The sequence below is a fragment of the Chiloscyllium plagiosum genome, unplaced genomic scaffold (assembly GCF_037043375.1).
Source record: "Chiloscyllium plagiosum isolate Xiang-an unplaced genomic scaffold, Cpla_swu_hap1 HiC_scaffold_18, whole genome shotgun sequence".
Lineage (NCBI taxonomy): Eukaryota > Metazoa > Chordata > Chondrichthyes > Orectolobiformes > Hemiscylliidae > Chiloscyllium > Chiloscyllium plagiosum.
Genome location: NW_028270156.1, coordinates 9,769,494 through 9,790,092, shown reverse-complemented (window position 1 = coordinate 9,790,092; position 20,599 = coordinate 9,769,494). Strand labels below are relative to the sequence as shown.

Genomic DNA, 20,599 nt, shown 5'->3' with positions numbered 1-20,599 from the left:
CTAAAGTCCAGATAGACAGCATCTACTGTCCTACCCTCATCAATCATCTTTGTCACTTTCTCAAAAACTCAATCAAGTTTGTGACAGACAACCATTCCAACACAAAGCCATGCTGTCTAATAAGTCCATATTTTTCCAAATGTGAGTACATCTTATTCCTAAGAATATTCTCCAATAATTTCCTAATACTGACATATCACTGGCCTGTACTTTCCCACATTATCACTGTTGGCCTTCTTAAATAAAGGAATAACATATTCTCTAGACATCTGTGACTAATGAGGATACAAAGATTTTGTACCAGTCCCCAGGAATTTCCCCACCTGCCCCCTGCAGCTTTCTGGGATAGGGCCCATTAGGTCCTGGGGACTAGTTTACCTTAATGCTTTTCAAATCATCCAACACCTTTTTTATATTGCCATGCCTTAGAATATCAAAGTACCCCTCCAGAGACTCACCATCCACTATATCATTAAAGATCTCATCCACTTCCTCTGGCTCAACGCATAAATTCCCTCCTTTGTCCTTGAGTGCACCTACCCTTTCTCTAGCTACCCTCTAGTTCCTTATATATGTATAAAATACCTTGGGACTTTCCTTATCCTGTTTGGCAAAGACATTTCATAGCCCCTTTTAGCCTTCCTAATTCTTTGTTTGAGTTATTTCCTGCTATCTTTGTGTTCTTCGATGGCTCTGTCTTCAGTTTGCTAAAGCTTACGTTTGTCTCCTTTTTCTTTTTGATTAAGCTCTCAATTTCTCTTGTTATCCAAGGTTCCCGAATTTGTGTATGGTGAAGTGTTTGTAGAGGGTTTCCCACTGTGAGCACTGGTTGCTCTGCCCATGCAATTCTCCACTGCTCACCTCATTATTAAAAATCACACAACACCAGATTATAGTCCAACAGGTTTAAAGCACTAGCTTTTGGAGCGCTGCTCCTTCATCAGGTGGTTGTGGAGTAGACGATTGTAAGACACAACAAGTTTACAGTGTGATGTAACTGAAATTATATGTTGAAAAATACCTTGATTGTTTGTTAAGTCTCTCATCTGTTAGAATGATCATGTTAGTTTCACTTCTTTCATATGTAAATCGCAAAACGTTTTTTAAAAGTTACATTCTCAAGTGAACTTTAACAATTGGTGTCAGCCCAGATAATGTATTGAAGGTGTTAGCCCCGTGTGCTGCTGTCTGTGCCATAATGCTTAGACTGATTCTAATCTAAAAAATGAATTAACGGAATCTTACATGGATTCATGCAGTTTTTGAGCAAAGTACAACGTAACTCTGCAAGTACAAGTTCATCCCACAAAAGTATATGTGTGTGTGCATGTGGGTTTTTCTGTGTGTGTGTGTGTGTGTGTGAGTGTGTGTGAGAGAGAGAGAGAGTATGTGTGTGTATAAAGGGGTCTAAGTCTGTTAGAGGATGCATTTGTCAGTGCGGAAGTGTGCGTATAGCAGTGTGTGTGTGTCTGTGTGTGTGTATATAATGCAATGGGGTCACCTGTATTGTGACATGAACCAAAGGTCCCAGTTGAGGCCCTCCCTGTGAGTACCGAACTTAGCTATCAGCCTCTGCTCGGCCAGTTTTTGCTGCTGTCTGTCCTGAATTCTGCCTTGGAGGTTTATCATCCGAACGTCCGAGGTCGAATATCCGGACCGCTGAAGTGTTCTCCATCTGGGAGGGAACACTCCTGTCTGTTGATTGTTGTGTGGTGCCCATTCATCTGTTGCCATAGCCTCTGCTTGGTTTCCCCAATGTACCATGCTTCAGGGAATCCTTGCCTGCAACGTATGAGATAGACAATGTTGACTGAGTCGCACGAGTACCTGCCACGGACATGGTGTTGCTAAAAGCTAGTGCTTCCAATTAAACCTGTTGGACTATAACCTGGTGTTGAGTGATTTTTAACTTTGTACACCCAGTCCAAAACCGGCATCTCCAAATCATCACCTCATTATTGGCATTGTTTGTGCACAATTTTGTGCTGAGCTGTGGAAGTCTTTTCTATTGCTGGGACCTTACAGCATTCATGCCAAGGCACCACTCTTAAACACTAGCTATACACTATTTCAAATTCTGCCAGACAGATCTGAAGTTGCCACCCACATGAATGTGCTGCTGATAGTCTGGAAGAACATTAGAACATAAGAACTAGGAGCAGGAGTAGGCCATCCGACCCTTCCAGCCTGCTCCATCATTCAATAAGATCATGGCTAATCTTTTCATGGACTCAGCTCCACTTACCTGCGCTCTCACATATGCCTTAATTCCTTTATTTTTCAAAATAAAACTATCTTAGCTTTAAAAGCATTTACTGAAGTAGCGTCAACTACTCTCCTGCAACATGTAGCAACGCTGCAAAAAGATTATTGATCTTCTGCACTCTACAAAAGAAAATACCACCATCCTCTCTGTGACCTCACACTCCAACTCGCCACATCCCCCAAAGCTCATGTTCTATCGCTCTCAATAGTTTATAACATACAATCGTACGCAGCATCTTCCCTTAGTGGTTTTCACAAAACTCCAATCCCCTCAAAATACAAATCTTTCCTGCCCTGTATGCTTCCTATTCACTCATTTGTGATACTTCACCATCTTCCTAACTGAGGATAGGTCAACTCTCTGACTGACCAGAGTCATCCATCAGTTTACAGGTTTGGTTGCATGTAATGGAATCAGTTTAGCTCAGTTGGCTGGATTGTTGGTTTTTAGAGCAGTGCGATGCCAACAGTGTGGGTTCAAATTCCATTACCAGTTTGAGGTTACCATGAAGCACTCTCCTTCTCAACCTCTTCCCTCACCTGAGGTCTGGTAGCCCTTAGGTTAAATCATCACCAGTTGCTTCTCTCTAATGAAAGAGCAACCCCAACGATCTGATAAGACTATGGTGACATAACACAAGTATGTCAGGTAAGCTGGTGCCACAAGCTGTAGCTGTCAAATTGACATACACAATGATTCCTGATGAAGGGCTTATGCCTGAAACATCGATTCTCCTGCTCCTCAGATGCTGCTTGACCTGCTGTTCTTATCCAGTACCACACTCTCGACTCTGACTCCAGCATCTACAATCATCGGTTTCTCCACAATGCAGTTTACCAACATTTCCAACACCTTGACTATTCAATGCTAGCAAAGTTGCTTGGCTTTCTGTCTGCATAAAAAATGACAAAGCAAAGCAACGCAAAGATACTGTGAGCCTCCAAGTAACAACAAAACAAGTGAATGCTTAAAAAGCAGCCTGACAGCATCATTCCAAAAGAATGTATTGTTGAGCTCCAAAGTACTGTATAGAAATGCAAACTTTTATTATAAGTTTGTCCAAGATATGCCTCGATGATGTGGAGAAGCTGGTGCTTTGAATATGAGGACCAAGGGTGTCGACATAGAGCACTCCCTGACATGTTGGGGAAAGCTGGCCAGGACGAAGGCCTGGAGAAGACACTGGTGACCTTTAGAAAGGTTACCACACTGAATTTCAATTTACAAGTTGGCACCATTTAGTTTCTGAAAATGTGTTGCTGGAAAAGCGCAGCAAGTCAGGCAGCATCCAAGGAACAGGAGAATCGACATTTCGGGCATAAGCCCTTCTTTAGTTTCTCACTGCTTCTTGGGAAAATTGAATATAAGTTGGGTGAGATTAGCTAATAATGAGATGTTAATGCTTACCAGTGAGATTCTCATCCAGCTGTTGAAACCTTAAAGCTGTTTCAACCTTAAAATCAGACATTTTCTTCTCAATGGACTGCACTGAGAAAGTGAGGACTGCAGTTGCTGGAGGTCAGAGTCGAGAATGTGGTGCTGGAAAAGCACAACAGGTCAGGCAGCGTCTGAGGAGCAGGAGAATCGATGTTTTGGGCATAAGTCCTTCATCAGGGCTTTTCTTCTCAATGTTAAGAATATCATTTTTATATTTTTCACAATATTCTCTCAACTTTCTCACCATGGTCCACGTTGTTCCAATGCTTTGAAAACTCTACATATTGTGATGTGTTATGCTACTCTCCCATTACCATCTCTGTGGACTCAATGTTAATTTGCTCAAGCGTCCACCCGCTATTGCACAAATCATTCCCTCTCTTGTCTTATACTGTGAATACACTTTTGTTTATTGGACTGTAGTATAAAATATGAGAAAAAAAGAAAACTGAGGAAGAAGATTCTGTGGTTTAAAAACAAGGTTACAGAATTTATTGTGCATTGTATCTAGTGTTGCCTATACAAGCATACTATAACAGCTTAAGATATAGTGGCAGAGATAGGCCACTTGGCCCATTGAATCCAATCTGCTATTCAATAAGATCATAGTTGATCTCCACTTTCAGCTCCAATTTCCTGCCTTATTCCCACAACATTTGAGTTCCTTTTTGATTAAAAAGCCGCAAATAAACTTAACCCAACCTCGAAAGCCCTCTGCAAAACATCATTCTACAGGTTAACTATCCCCTGCAAGAAGAAACTCTTTCTCATCTCTGTTTGCAATGAGTGACTCCTTCCTTTGCAATTATTCCCTCTGGTTCTAGACTCTCACACAAGGAGAAACAACCCCTCTTCATCTACCCTGTAAAATCCCCTAATAATATTATAAATTTCAATGTGTCTCTAATAATTCTTCTAAACTTTAATAAATAGCAGAGAAGAATACTACTCGTATTGCCAACATGTGTTAGTGCTCAGGTCAGATTTTGATTGGATTTTCGATTGATCAGTGTTATGGGCTCAGGAGAAAATAACATTGTACCAACCACCTAATTGGTTCCTGGGCAGACAGAAAGTACACATGTCTCTCTCTTTCTCTCTCACCCCTCTGTTCAGAAGTAGTTATTCTCATTCAGCATTTCCCTATAAATTGCTCTCTGTAAATTTTATTGTTGAAAGGCAAAGGGGAAAACCACCTTCAGGGACATTGAAAGAGAAAATCCTCAAACAGTGAATGAAATGCTGATAATCAGCATACTCACAACCTCATGTCCAGATCAAGGACTTGAAAGGAGTCTAAAGGATCTGAAAGAAAACAATTCATCGGTGTCTGTGATCCAAACTGGTGCTAAAACTGTGCATCTTAAAGTTTTGTTTCTTTCCCTGTCCATGATATTTGTGTTTTGTCTTATTTCTTTTTGTGTCTGTTTGTATGGGTATGTAACTTTTCAGAAAGGCATAGAGTTTAAGTTATAGAATGGTAAGTTAATAATATATTTCTTTCTTGTCATTGGTCAAGAAATGTTTAATTACAATAAATAGTTATTTTCCTGTTAATGAAAAATTAGGGTGCATATTCTTTTATCCTGAATTAGACAGTAAGGTAAATTTGCATAAATCTTTGGTTTCATCAAATTTTCACATTTTTGACAATTCTGGGAATATTTGGGCTTGATTTCCAGTGCACACCCCCAATGGATCTTGTCATTATGCAGGTACCAGCAGTCGGAGCATCCTTCATGGCTTCCGCCCATAAGAGACTAGCACCTCTAGATATATAAGCTCCTTCTCTGTTTCTGAAAAAGAAGACACTGATCCCTCAGAGGATGCATGAGCAAGACCGTCTCCTGCACCCTCCACTGGCTCAGAAACTTTGAACTTTGAGGATTATAAAGACTGTGCCTTTTTTTTTGAAATGTGGAATCTGAAATGAGTAAAAGCTCTTTTAAAAAACAGTATTTGAAAGAGTCCCGGAAACTTTGAAGGACAAGTAACTTAACACCTCTGCCAGGTATCATGGAAACAACTGCTTGAACAAGCAATAATTGTAGAATTGCAGATGATTTGGAGCTGAAGATGTGTACAGATGCAGCTTTTGCTTGCAACAAAAAGTTGATTGGTCTATGGACTAGTGACAAGTTACCAATGGCAATTACCTTGTTGTCTGCCAACAACTGTGCAATTAGTTCTCAGGTAAATTGGAAAGCTTGAAGTTGGGAATGAGCTACAGAGAGAGTGAAGTGCACAGTTCTTCCCAGTTTAGGAGTGGTCTCTCAGTTGTCTGCAGTCAAAGCTCACAGTAAACTTTCCTGCAACGGTTGTAAGCTATGACTTTTAACTAATAAGTCAGAGATGTTTTATAAATATCCAAGCCACACTGTGTCTCTCACCAACCAAAGTAAGATAACTGAAGCAATGTGCTAGCTAACAGAAGAATCATAAAGATCATCTCAACCAAAGATGACTGAACTGTCTTTCCCATTTTTCTGCTCAGTCCACAACCTATTTCACTCTATCTGTTTGTCTATGCATATATGTACATGTAATAGGAGTTTATAAGGGGATCACAGTTTTAATTAGCAGAATTGTATGCCCACAGTTTGTAACTGCTTACCTGTATCTAGAATCTAATTACTTGTAATAAATAGTAATTTTTATTCAATATAGAAAACCTGGTCTGTGCTATTTATCAATCTGGGTAAATCGGGAACTTTACATACTTCTTAAAATCTTTAACTTTTGTGATGACCCTGCCAGACACTGCCCATGGAGCATACACTGAGGTATTAGGGAAGGCTGGCCAAGCTGAATGCTTAGAGAGAATGCCAAGAAGATGCAGCTGCCTGGTTTCAGACTGACTTTCAGTTTGTGAATTGGTGCCATCTAATTTCTTAGCAATAACTTGGAGAATAGCAGTCTGCATTTAAATGAGGCAAGATAAGCTAATAATTAGATTTTCTTAAAAATTCATTTATGGATTCAGGGATCACTGGCAAGGTCAGCATTTATTCCAATTCCTAATTACCCAAAGAGCAGCTAAGAGTCCATAAAATATAGGAGCAGAAGTAGGCTATTCATTGTGCTCCATCATTCAATGAGGTCATGGCTGATCTTATACTCCTCAAGTCCACTTCCCTACCTTTCCCCGCAAAATCACATTAAGACCATAAGACATAGGAGCGGAAGTAAGGCCATCCGGCCCATCGAGTCCACTCCGCCATTCAATCATGGCTGATGGGCATTTCAACTCCACTTACCCGCATTCTCCCCGTAGTCCTTAATTCCTTGTGACATCAAGAATTTATCAATTTCTGCCTTGAAGACATTTAGTGTCCCAGCCTCCACTCCACTCTGTGGCAATGAATTCCACAGGCCCACCACTCTCTGGCTGAAGAAATGTTTCCGCATTTCTGTTCTGAATTTACCCCCTCTAATTCTAAGGCTGTATCCACGGGTCCTAGTCTCCTCGCCCAACAGAAACAATTTCCTAGCGTCCACCCTCTCCAAGCCATGTATTATCTTGTAAGTTTCTATTAGATCGCCCTTTAATCTTCTAAACTCCAATGAATACAATCCCAGGATCCTCAGCCGTTCCTCATATGTTAGACTTACCATTCCAGGGATCATCCGTGTGAATCTCCGCTGGACACGTTCCAGTGCCAGTATGTCCTTCCTGAGGTGTGGGGACCAAAACTGGACACAGTACTCCAAATGGGGCCTAACCAGAGCTTTATAAAGTCTCAGTAGCACAACAGTGCTTTTATATTCCAACCCTCTTGAGATAATTGACAACATTGCATTCGCTTTCTTAATCACGGACTCAACCTACATGTTTACCTTTAGAGAATCCTCGACTAGCACTCCCAGATCCCTCTGTACTTTGGCTTTACGAATTTTCTCACCATTTAGAAAGTAGTCCATGCTTGTATTCTTTTTTCCAAAGTGCAAGACCTCGCATTTGCTCACATTGAATTCCATCAGCCATTTCCTGGACCACTCTTCCAAACTGTCTAGATCCTTCTGCAGCCTCCCCACTTCCTCAGTACTACCTGCCTGTCCACCTAACTTTGTATCGTCGGCAAACTTCGTTAGAATGCCCCCAGTCCCTTCATCCAGATCATTAATATATAATGTGAATAGCTGCGGCCCCAACACTGAACCCTGCGGGACACCGATTGTCACCCGCTGCCATTCCGAAAAAGAACCTTTTATCCCAACTCTCTGCCTTCTGTCAGACAGCCAATCCTCAATCCATACCAGTAGCTCACCTCGAACACCATGGGCCCTCACCTTGCTCAGCAGCCTCCTATGTGGCACCTTATCAAAGGCCTTTTGGAAGTCGAGGTAGACCACATCCACTGGGTTTCCCCGGTCTAACCTACTTGTCACCTCTTCAAAGAACTCCAACCGGTTTGTCAGGCACGACCTCCCCTTACTAAATCCATGTTGACTTGTTCTAATCCGACCCTGCTCTTCCAAGAATTTAGAAACCTCATCCTTAATGATGGATTCTAGAATTTTACCAACAACCGAGATTAGGCTAATTGGCCTATAATTTTCCATCTTTTGCCTTGATCCTTTCTTGAACAAGGGGGTTACAACAGTGATCTTCCGATCATCCGGGACTTTCCCTGACTCCAGTGACTTTTGAAAGATCTCAACCAACGCCTCCGCTATTTCCTCAGCCACCTCCACATTGATGTGGATCTGCAATTCACATAGGCCAGATCAGGTAAGAACAACAGATTTCTTTCTGTAATGAATATTAGTGACCCAGATGTCATCAATCAACAGTACTTAATGGCCACTAGCTCTTCATCAAATTTCAACATTTACTATGGTGGGATTCAAATCTATATCCCCAGGACACTGGCCTGGGGTCATGCATTGCTATTCAGTGACATGACCCTTACACTATCACGTTCATGAGATGGTAATGCATGCAAACAGGCTCCTCGTTACTCACCAGTGAGATTCTCAAGATGTTGAACCTTAAGGGGAAAACAAGACCCTCAGAGAATCTCATTTAAACTGTATTCTCCCAACTTTTGCACATTGTTCATGTTGTTCAAACACTGGGAAAATTCTGCTGACAATGATTCAATCACACTTCAACCTTACAAATGCAAATATAAGACAAGTTTATGCAACCTCAAAATTTAACACATTAAACTCTGGTATCAATCCAGAAATGTGCTCTGTACTTCTGAACATTTTCTTCCTTTGGTTCATGCTGAAATTGCAGCCCTCAAATGGGACACAAACAGGGTTCTTTACTGCTGTGACTATCTTACTTTTGAACTCTAACTTATTGAGATAAAGGTCAACATTCTATTCACATTCATGATCAATTTTTTCACTTGTGCACTAGCTTCCAGCTAGTGTGTACCAGTATTCATAAATCATTTGGCACCTCCACAGTTGTTTATTCCTTACAATTAAGAAAATACAGTGACTCGTCTTTCTTGAATCCAAAGTACATGACCTCATAACTGACTACATCAAGATCTAAATACCATCTGAACCATTCAATTGTGTCCACTTTCTCTGTCCCTTTCAAACATTTTGTTCCCTTCCGTACTGAGCCTCCAAAATTAATATCATCAGCAAATGTGGATATGTAACTTTCTATTATTTCTTCCTAGTCATTAATAGATGTCTATGGTGAAAAGTTGGCAGCTAAACAAATGCGAGAAGAACATGACTTCTTACATTGTGCCAATGTTACTGTATTTACTGTATGTTACTGATCTTTGGGCTGAAGATCACAATCAGATAGAGAACTGAATTTTACCAATAATAAGTTAAGTATCAATTTCACAAAGTTTCATAAAGGACTTCCAGTCATGTACCCTAGTAAGTTTCATAAAGGACTTCCAGTCATCCCCTCCCCCACTCACCTATTGTACTCTATGCTACTTTCTCCCCACCCCCACCCTCCTCTAGCTTATCTCTCCATGCTACAGACTCTCTACTTTTATTCCCAATGAAAAGCTTTTGCCCGAAACGTCGATCTTACTGCTCCAGGATGCTGCCTGAACTGCTGTGCTCGTCCAGCACTACTAATCCAAAATTGCACTCATGCTAGCGTGTTCTCACCAGTGTCAAAACCATTCAGGATTTCCCCATTATTTTTAAAGCGTACAGTACCTTGGTTAACTTTGGCAACTGAGAATACCCCTTTTTCAGTACACGTAGTGGGAGAGTAAAACATAAAAACATAGAAAATTGTGACAGTAGACCATTTGGCCCTTTGAGCCTGCTTCATCATTTAATACGATCATTGCTGATCATGCAACTCAGTATCTTGATCCACTTTCTTCCAATACCTTATGACCACTTTAGCCTGAAGAATTATATTTGAGTCAGTCTTGAAAATATTCCATGTTTTGGCATCAACTACTTTCTGTGGCAGAGAATTCCACAAGCTCACCTCTCTCTGGGTGAAGAAATTTCTCCTTATTTCATTGTGAATGGTCAGGCCTTAAGAAGTATAGGGGAACATAGGGACCTTGGAGTTCAGGTTCACAGTTCCCCGAAAGTGGAGTCACACGTAGACAGGGCAGTGAAGGCGGGTTTTGGCACACTGGCCTTCATCAGTCAGAGCATTGAGTACAGAAGTTGGGAAGTTATATTGCAGTTGTACAGGACATTGGTGAGGCCACACTTGGAGTATTGTGTTCAGTTTTGGTCATCTTGTTATCGGAAGGATATTATTCAACTGGAAAGATGCAGAAAAAATTTACAAGGATGTTGCCCAGACTCAATAGTCTGAGTTATAGGGAGAGGTTGGACAAGCGAGGACATTTTTCTTTAGAGCATAGGAGACTGAGGGGGGACCATTTAGAAGTGTATAAGATCATGAGAGGCATGGATAGAGTGAATGCACTCGGGCTTTTTCATAGGGTTGGGGAATCAAGGTCTAGAGGGTATCAGTTTAAGGTTAGAGGGGAAAGAATAAAAGGGAACCTGAGGGGCAACCTGAGGGTTTTTACACAGAGGGTGGTACGCATATGGAATGAGCTACCACCATTTGTAGTTGTTGTGGGTGATTTCAACTTTCCCAATATCAACTGGAACCTCCTAAGTGCAGATGGTTTGGATGGAGTCGTTTTTGTAAGGGTTTCCTTACTCAGTATGTAGGCAGACCGACGAGGGGAGAGGCCATTTTGGATTTGGTGCTCTGCAACGAGCCAGGACAGGTGTCAGATCTCCTGGTGGGACAGCACTTTGGCAAAAGTGATCACAACTGCCTCACATTTAGCATAGCTTTGGAGAGTGAAAGGAGCAGTTACCGAGGGAAGATATTTAATTGGGGATAAGGAAATTATGATGCTATCAGACAAGAGTTAGGAAGTACAGATTGGGAGCAATTGTTCCACAGAAAGGGCACAGCAGACATGTGGAGACTATTTAAGGAGCAGTTGTTGCGAGTGATGCACAAATTTGTTCCTCTGAGACAGGTAAGAAGGGGTAAGATCAAGGAACCTTGGATGACGAGAACGGAGGAACTTCTCGTCAAAAGGAAGAAGGCAGCTTACGTAAGGTGGAGGAAGCAAGGATCTAGCACAGCTTTAGGGGCTTACTAGAAAGGAGCTCAGAATTAGATTAGATTACTTACAGTGTGGAAACAGGCCCTTCGGCCCAACAAGTCCACACCGAACCGCCGAAGCGCAACCCACCCAGACCCATTCCCCTACATTTACCCCTTCACCTAACACTATGGGCAATTTAGCATAGCCAATTCCACCTAACCTGCACATTTTTGGATTGTGGGAGGAAACCGGAACACCCGGAGGAAATCCACACAGTCACGGGGAGAATGTGCAAACTCCACACAGCGAGTCGCCTGAGACGGGAATTGAACCCGGGTCTCTGGCGCTGTGAGGCAGCAGTGCTAAGCACTGTGCCACCATGCCGCCCATTGGACTGAGAAGAGCCAGGAGGGGGCACAAAAAAGGCTTGGCAATAAGGATTAGGGAGAACCCAAAGGCATTTTACTCATACGTGAGGAATAAGAGAATGATCAGGGAGAAGGTAGGGCCGATCAGGATAACATAGGGAAATTGTGCGTGGCGTCTGAGCAGATAGGAGAAGCCCTAAATGAGTTTTTTTGCTTCGGTTTTCACTAAGGAAAGGGAACTTGTTGTAAATGAAAACTTAGAGGAGCTGGGATACAGTCTTGACCAGATCAAGATTGATGAAGTTGATATGCTAGAAATTTTGGAAAACATTAAGATTGATAAGTCTCCAGGGCCAGACCAGATTTATACCAGGCTGCTCCGGGAAGCAAGAAAGGAGGTTGCTAAGCTGCTGGCGAGAATATTTGCCTTCTCACTCTCCACAGGAGTCGTACCAGATGATTGGAAGGAGGCAAATATTGTTCCTCTTTTCAAGAAGGGTAATACGGAAATCCCTGGCAATTACAGACCAGTCAGTCTTACATCTGTGGTCAGCAAAGTTTTGGAAAGAATTTTGAGGGATAGGATTTATGACTATTTGGCAAAGCATGGTGTGATTAAAAGCAGTCAGCATGGCTTTGTGTGAGGCAGGTCATGCCTCACAAATCTTATTGAGTTCTTTGAAGAGATGTCAAGACAGGTCAATGATGGTTGAGCCGTGGATGTGGTGTATATAGACTTCAGAAAGGCATTTGATAGGGTTCCCCATGGTAGGCTCATTCATAAACTCAGGAAGTATGGGATACAGGGAGATTTGGCTATCTGGATTCAGAATTGGTTGGCTGACAGAAGGCAGAGAGTGGTTGTAGATGGAAAGTATTCTGCATGGAGGTCAGTGTTGAGTGGGGTTCCTTGGGCCTCTGATCTTTGTAGTTTTTATCAATGATTTGGATGAGGAGTTTGAGGGGTGGGTTAGTAAATTTGCAGATGACACAAAGGTTGAAAGTGTCATCGATAGTATAGAGGCCTACTGCAGGCTGCAGAGTGACATAGACAGGATGCAAAGCTGGACTGAGAAATGGCAGATGGAGTTCAACCTGGATAAATGTGAAGTGATGCATTTTGGAAGGTCAAACTTGAATGCTGAATATAAGATTAAAGACAGGATTCTTGGCAGTGTGAAGGAACCGAGGGATCTGGGTGTGCAAGTACATAGATCCCTCAAAGTTGCCCCCCAAGTGGATAGGGTTGTTCAGAAAGCAAATGGTGTTTTGACTTTCATTAACAGGGGGATCAAGTTTAAGAGCCGCGAGGTTTTGCTGCAGCTCTACAAGTCCCTGGTGAGACCATACTTGGAATATTGTGTCCAGTTCTGGTCGCCCTACTATAGGAAAGAAATAGAGGTTTTGGAGAGGGTGCAAATAAGGTTTACCAGGATCTGCCTGGACTGGAGGGCTTGCCTTATGAAGAAAGGTTGAATAAGCTCAGACTTATCTCTCTGGAGAGAAGGAGGAAGAGGGCAGACCTGATCGAGGTGTACAAAATGATGAGAGGAATAGATAGAATCAATAGCCAGAGACTTTTCCCTAGGGCAGGGTTGACTTGTACGAGAAGTCATAGTTTGAAGATATTAGGAGGAAGGTATAAAGGAGATGTCAGAGGTAGGTTCTTTACACAAAGAGTTGTGAATGCATGGAATGCGTTGCCAGCTGTGGTGGTGGAAGCAGAGTCATTGGGGACATTTAAGCGACTGCTGGACATGCACATGGATAGCAGTGAGTTGAGGGGTGTGTAGGTTAAGTTACTATATTTGACATTAGGGTTAAATCTCGACACAACATCGTGGGCCAAAGGGTCTGTTCTGTGCTGTGCTTTTCTATGTTCTATGTTCTAAAAGTGATTGAGGCAGGTACATTAACAACATTTAAAAGACATTTGGATAAATGATTGAATAGGAAAGGATTAGAAGGAAATGGTTGAGGAGAAAGTGAGGTCTGCAGATGCTGGAGATCAGAGCTGAAAATGTGTTGCTGGAGAAGCGCAGCAGGTCAGGCAGCATCCAGGGAACAGGAGAATCGACATTTCGGGCATAAGCCCTTCTTCAGGAATGAGGAAAGTTTGTCCAGCAGGCTAAGATAAAAGGTGGGGAGGAGGGACTTGGGGGAGGGGCGTCGGAAATGTGATAGGTGGAAAGAGGTCAAGGTGAGGGTGATAGGTCAGACTGGGGTGGGGGCGGAGAGGTCAGAAAGAAGATTGCAGGTTAGGAAGGCGGTGCTGAATTCGATGGATTTGACTGAGACAAGGTGGGGGGAGGGGAAATCCCCCCACCTTGTCTCAGTCAAATCCATCGAATTCAGCACCACCTTCCTAACCTGCAATCTTCTTCCTGACCTCTCCGCCCCCACCCCAGTCTGACCTATCACCCTCACCTTGACCTCTTTCCACCTATCACATTTCCGACGCCCCTCCCCCAAGTCCCTCCTCCCTACCTTTTATCTTAGCCTGCTGGACAAACTTTCCTCATTCCTGAAGAAGGGCTTATGCCCGAAACATCGATTCTCCTGTTCCCTGGATGCTGCCAGACCTGCTGCGCTTCTCCAGCAACACATTTTCAGCTTAGAAGGAAATGGGCCAAATGCAGGGAAATGAAGTTAGTGTGGATGGACATCTTGGTCGGCATGGAACAGTTTGGGCCAAAGGGCCTGTTTCTACTGTAGGACTCTATGGCTCTATAACTCAGTCTTAAATGGTCTACCCTTCATCCTTAAACTGTGAACCCAGGTTCTGGACTCCTCAGTCAGCAGAAACAAGCCTTTTGCCTTTATTCTGTTTAGTCCTGTTGGAATTTTGAAGGTTTCTATGAGATCCTCCCTCATTCTTCTAAATGTCCTAACTGATCTAGTTCCTCTTATATGGGAGTCCTGCCATTGCAAGAATCAATTTGGCTAATCTTGATGGGACTCCGTCCACAGCCAGAATATCCTTCCTCAGTTAAGAAGACCAAAACTTCATGCAATCCTCCAGGTATGGTCTCACTATAGTCTGATACAATTGCAGCAAGACATCCCTGCTTCTGTACTCAATCCTTTCACCATAAAAGTCAATATACCATTTGCCTTCTTCAAAGACTACTGTAATTGCAATGACTGGTTACAAGATCGTATTGCATCTACCCTTTTGCCATTCAGATATTAATCAGCCTTCCTGTTTTTGCTGCCAAAGTGGATAATCTCACATCTATCTACATTTGTACTCAACATTGAATTCGAACACAATGAAGTCTCATTGAAAGAAACAAAGAATTGCAAATGCTGGAAATCAGAAACAAAAGCAAGTTGGTATATATGTTGAAGATGGGGTAAGGGTGGGGGAAGAGTAAATGACAGGTGGAGATGGAGTCAAGAGAGAGAGAGAAAATCAGTTGGGCAATCAAAGGAATAAGTAAAGATCAGCCTGGGGGAATCAATAGCTTCTACTGGAAACAATGACTGACAATGTGGTAGCAGCCCATGTGATGGAAGAATTGCGGGGGCCCTCACTTGACACTGCATCAACATCCAAATCCGAAGGATCATTAGCCACCATTTCCACTACCTCCAGCCAACCTTTTCCTCATGAGAATCAGTTTACAGAAGTGTCGCTGGATTCTTTGTTTTCACTCCACAGTCACTGTCAGACCTGCTGGTGGGAATATCAATGTCGACCACCAAGATAGCTTGGTAGCCGCACTCCAAATCAAGATCTTCAAGTCCTAAAGTGCTCAGCTACTAAGCTGGGTCTTTAGCAGGTGTGAGGGAACCAACAAGAGGGAAAAGCATTCTTCACCTCATCCTCACCATTCTGCCTGCCCCACAAACGCCAAGCAATGACCACCTCCAATAAGAGACAATTTAACCACAGAACTTGACATTCACTGGTGGTGTTACCATCAGTAGATCTCTCACTAACAAGATCCTGGGAGTTATCATTGACAGAAACTGAATGGGACAAGCCATATACATAAAATGGCTACAAGATCAGGTCAGAGGCTCAGAACAACATCTCACCAACAGCTTCAGAGCAACCAAGTGTAAGCAATAAATGTTGGCCCAGCCAGTGATTTCCACTTCCCATGAGTGAATTTAAAAAAACTTCATCTGCCTTGCATTTGTCTCCTTCTTCAACTTGTCCTGAAACATCTCTGCATCTTTCTCACAACTCAAAGAGGTGACCATTATATCTCTGCAATGATCAATAACATGGACAAGGTTGCTTGTGACCAGGATTTGTAACCCATAATGTGGGACGCTGCATGCATTTTCAATGCCGATTACTATGATTATAGATGTCTTCAACCTATATTGATAGGTGCCTGATTAATTCAATTGGCCATTGAAGGTCCTCACATCACTTACAAGCACAGCCTGTTCCCTCAGATAGGAAAAAAATATATCCTACTCACTCCTGGTGAATTTACAGCCATCTTTCACTTGCATTGTGCATTGATGATTCACACAAATATGGAAGGCAACAAAGATCACACTTGGCAGAATGATCCACAGGCCTCTCCTTCAGTTACCTTTCTTCCATGCACTCTCTGCAAACCCCATCAGTTCTGAGTTTCCCCAAGTTCTCACCCAATTCTTTAATATATGTTTTGATCTCCCAACATTAAAAATGAGCTTCTTATAGATTATTCATACTAACCATTCTACTGCACCCTGCCCCTGTCAAAGAAAGGCTGGTGTTGATCATCCTATCCCCTCCAATGTACTATTACATGTTTGGTTGTCTCCCTTCACGTATATTGTCTTCACTGTATCCCAGCATGATTCCTCCAATCCTCACAATTGACTTTCCAGACTTCCATATCACAGTACTGGCCCTTGATTACCCTTCTTGGTTTTCAGTGAGTAGACCACCATGACTGATCGTAATACAGATTGACTTGGAAGGACACAGGACTGATGAATGAACAGATCCCTGACTGATCTCCATGCAGCTCCCTGACTGACTTATTGCAAATCTTCAGATTGGTTGCACTACACCCTTGACTGACTGTGGTAGGATTTTCTGATTGACATTTCCTCTTGAACTGACTGAGGAATACTCCCCTTGAGCATTAAGTCATAGAGTCATGGAGTCATAGAGATGTACAGCATGGAAACAGGCCTTCGGTCTGACTCGTCCATGCCAACGAAATATCCTAACCTAATCTAGTCCCGTTTGCCAAAACTTCCTATTCACATACCCATCCAGATGCTTTTAAAATGCTATAATTGTACCAACCTCCATCATTTCCTCTGGCAGCTCATTTTATACATGCACCACCCTCTGCGTGAAAAAGTTGTCCCTTAGGTCCCTTCTATATCTTTCCTCTCTCACCCTAAACCTATGCTCTCTAGTTCTGGACTATCCACCCCAGGGAAAAAACCTTATCTATTTATCCTATCCATGCCCCTCATGATTTTATAAATCTCTATAGGGTCATCCCTCAGCCTCCAATGTTCCAGGGAAAAAGCCACAGCCTATTCAGCCTCTCCCTATTGCTCAAACCATCAAACCCTGGCAACATCCTTGTAAATCTTTTCTGAACCGTTTCAAGTTTCACAACATCTTTCCGATAGGAAGGAGACCAGAATTGCACACAATATTCCAAAAGTAGCCTAAACAATATCCTGCACAGCTGCAATATGACCTCCCAACTCCTATACTCAATGCTCTGCCCAATAAAGGAAAGCATACCAATCACCTTCTTCACTATCCTATCTTCCTGTGACTCTTCTTTCAAGGAGCCATGAACCTGCACTCCAAGGTCTCTTTGTTCAGCACATTCCCCAGGACCTTACCATTAAGTGGATAAGTCCTGCTCTGATGTGCTTTTCCAAAATGCAGCACCTCACATTTATCTAAATTAAACTCCATATGCTACTCCTCAGCCCATTGGCCCATCTGATCAAGATCCCATTGTACTGTGAGGTAATGTTCTTCGCTGTCCACTGCACCTCCAATTTTGTTGTCATCTGCAAACTTACTAACTATACCTCCTATGTCCTCTTCCAAATCATTTACATAACTAATGAAAAGTAGTGGACCCAGCACCAATCCTTGTGGCACAGGACTAGTCACAGGCCTCCAGTCTGAAAAGCAACCCCCCCACCACCACCCTCTGTCTTCTACCTGTCATGCCAGTTAGCTGAAGGACAGGCAGTGTGCTTACTGAGCAAGGCATATGCTGTGGATGTGACAATAATGTAGCAGGGTGCAACACAGCAACACATCTGCCCTGATGACCATGTCAAGCTGCCTGCCTTTGTGTCACAATAAAAGGCAAGGCAGGACAGAAATTCTGTGAGCATCCAAGTTGGCATGAAATGATTAAATGTTAAGAAAGAAAGACAAGAATTTCATGGTTTTCCCCTGTTCCAATGAATGAACTGGGTGCCAGTCACTTCAGGGAAAGTGGTCTGGCAGTGGCATTACAATGAAAGGTGTTGGTGTGCTCCAAAGAACAGCACTGAAGTGAAAAACTGTACTCTAAATGTGTTTGAGTTGTTTATATCTGATGCCAACCTCCACAAATGGGGTTGCAGGCAGTTCCTGCCCAAGGGTTATACCGTAGATGTTGGGCACTGCTGTTCAACATGGAGGCCAACTGGAGCAAGTGGTGAGCTAGCACCTCCAGGTACCTAATCTGACTTTCATATCAGTAATTGTGCAAATCTAGTTTCGCTCCACCACGTGGGAGAATAGGAAACTGTGTACAAATGAGGTAAGATCCAGTACTAACCAGATGTAATGCAACAAAAATAGGTCTCTTACTATTTACGAATGAGATTCTCATCTCAAACTTTGGATAGAAAATTGGACTTTCTTTCCTTGACATCAAGTATCTCATTTTTCCAATCTCGCCTTTTTTTTCTCAAATGACTCACCATTGTCCATATTATTCAGGGACTGATAAAATACAGCTCAGTACTTTTTTTTTAAAGGTGTGAAATAATAGTTAAAGGGTTTACTTTCATTTGTCTGTATGAGTCTATCCTAAATGATTTGGGGTTAGCTCAACCAGCTTGAAAGGTTAAGTTTGAAAAACACTAAATATTTGAGTCCAGCTTTACATGCATACTTGTTAATAGCATTTCGGGTAGGTTCATATGGGTTTATAAAGTCAACAAGTGCTGAGATAAAATTACATAAAAGTGATATTTAAAGGCACACAGTTGAATAATGTGTCACAATAGAAGCAGAAATTTCAGAAAGCCTTCAAAAAATTTAAAAAGAATCTCAGTCTCAATCTAATCTGAATCTCAATCACTTTGGCAGAAGAAACTGAGATTTAGCAAGTAGTTTATTTAAGGAAAGAAAATAAAACAAGCCGGCATGAGTTTGCAGGTGTTGGTGCTGCTGGCACATAATTCCTAGTTTGATTGAGATTGAAGAGTTGCTGTGTGAGTTACAATGAGAGTTTCCTCTGGCAATTATACCTATCACAAGACGCTTTTCTTAGCAGATATTCAATAGGATCAGCCATGATCCTATTGAATGGCTGAGCTGGCTGGAAGGGCTGAATGATATAGAGTCATAACTATTTCTTATGATCTTAAAATAATTTCAATTTTCTTGTGGAAGGTAACTCAATAAGTTATCCCAATTTTTGACAACTTTCTCATTGTGCAATTTGATTTGAGGAATGTCCAATTCAGAATCCTCTGAACTTGTTTCTTCCTTCTGTGCTCTAACCATTAACACCTTCTCCTCTTGCTTTCCTTCCCTATCAAAATACATTTTGAGCATATTCACATGACACACTCTGTGAGATTTCTTCCTGTCCCGAGTCCTTATCAAGTAGTTCACCTCACTCAATTTCCTCTCAATTTTATAAGGTCCACTAAACCCTGCTTTTAAAGGCTCACTTGTTACTGGAAGTATCCCCAGTTGCAAAATTGCGAATTTGAGATTTCTTATCCGGTTCCTGTTTCATTGTAGCTGTGATACTTTTAAAAGCTGTCGCGCCAACTCTCCAGCTCTATTTAATTGCTCTCTAAAATTTGACACATAGTCCAATTGGGTGGTCTCTGAATTCTGACTTACTAATTTCGCCTTAATCAATTTTAATGGTCCTCTTACTTCTTGCCCAAAGATTAATTCAAATGGACAGAATTTGGTTGATTCATTCAGTGCATCACTGATTGGAAAAAGTACAAATGGAACTCCCTTATCCCAAGCATCTGGATAATCCTGACCATAAGCCCTGAACATGATCTTTAGTGTTTGATGTCATCTCTCTGGTGCTCCCTGTGATTCTGGATGGTACACAAGAGATTTGAATTGCTTTATTCCCAAGTCATCCATAACATCCTTGAATAGTTTAGATGTGAAGTTTGATCCTTGATCTGACTGGATCTCTATTGGTAGCCTGTATCTAGTAAAAAAAATAAGTAATTCTTCTACAACCCTTTTTTGCTGTGATGTTACATAATGGGGTTGCCTCTGGAAATCTAGTTGACACATCCATTATTGTTAATAAACAGTTATTCCAACTTTTTGTTTGAGGTAGAGGACCTATGCAATTAATCAAGATGCTTGTAAAAGGTTCCTCAAATGCTGGAAGAGGTATTAAAGGTGCAGGTTTTATTACTGCCTGTGATTTTCCGATTAGCTGACATGTATGACACGTCTGGTAAAATTCAACTCCATCCTTGTGTAGTCCAGGCCAGTAAAAATGTCTTTGTATTTTAGCCTGTGTTTTCCTCACCCCTAAATGACCTCCAAGTGGTAGCTCATGCGCCACTTGCAGCACCTCCTTTCTATACCATACTGGCAAAAAATTTGATGAATCTCTGCCCATTTATCATCTGCTTAAATGTGTGATTGTCTCCATTTCCTCATTAAGACATCATTTATTATGTAATAACACACAGCGATGCATTCACTCTCCTTCTCTGCATACGCCTTTTGATACAACTGTTTTATCTTCTCATCTTTCTGCAGTAACTCAATAAGTATAGCAGAG

The 20,599-nt window shown here is 42.0% G+C and overlaps 1 protein-coding gene across 4 annotated transcripts in view; it reads right to left on the bottom strand.

Annotated features, from left to right (window-relative positions):
- gas2a (growth arrest-specific 2a) overlaps positions 1–20,599 on the bottom strand; it is a 245,497-nt gene that overhangs the window by 180,632 nt on the left and 44,266 nt on the right. The window contains exon 1 of one of the 4 annotated variants that reach the window (XM_087996288.1): positions 1,502–3,695. The exons of the other annotated variants lie outside the window; for them this stretch is intronic. The gene's annotated coding sequence lies outside the window, so the exon portion shown is untranslated. Of the gene's footprint in view, positions 1–1,501; positions 3,696–20,599 lie in introns of those variants that run through there. 4 annotated transcript variants of the gene reach the window in all.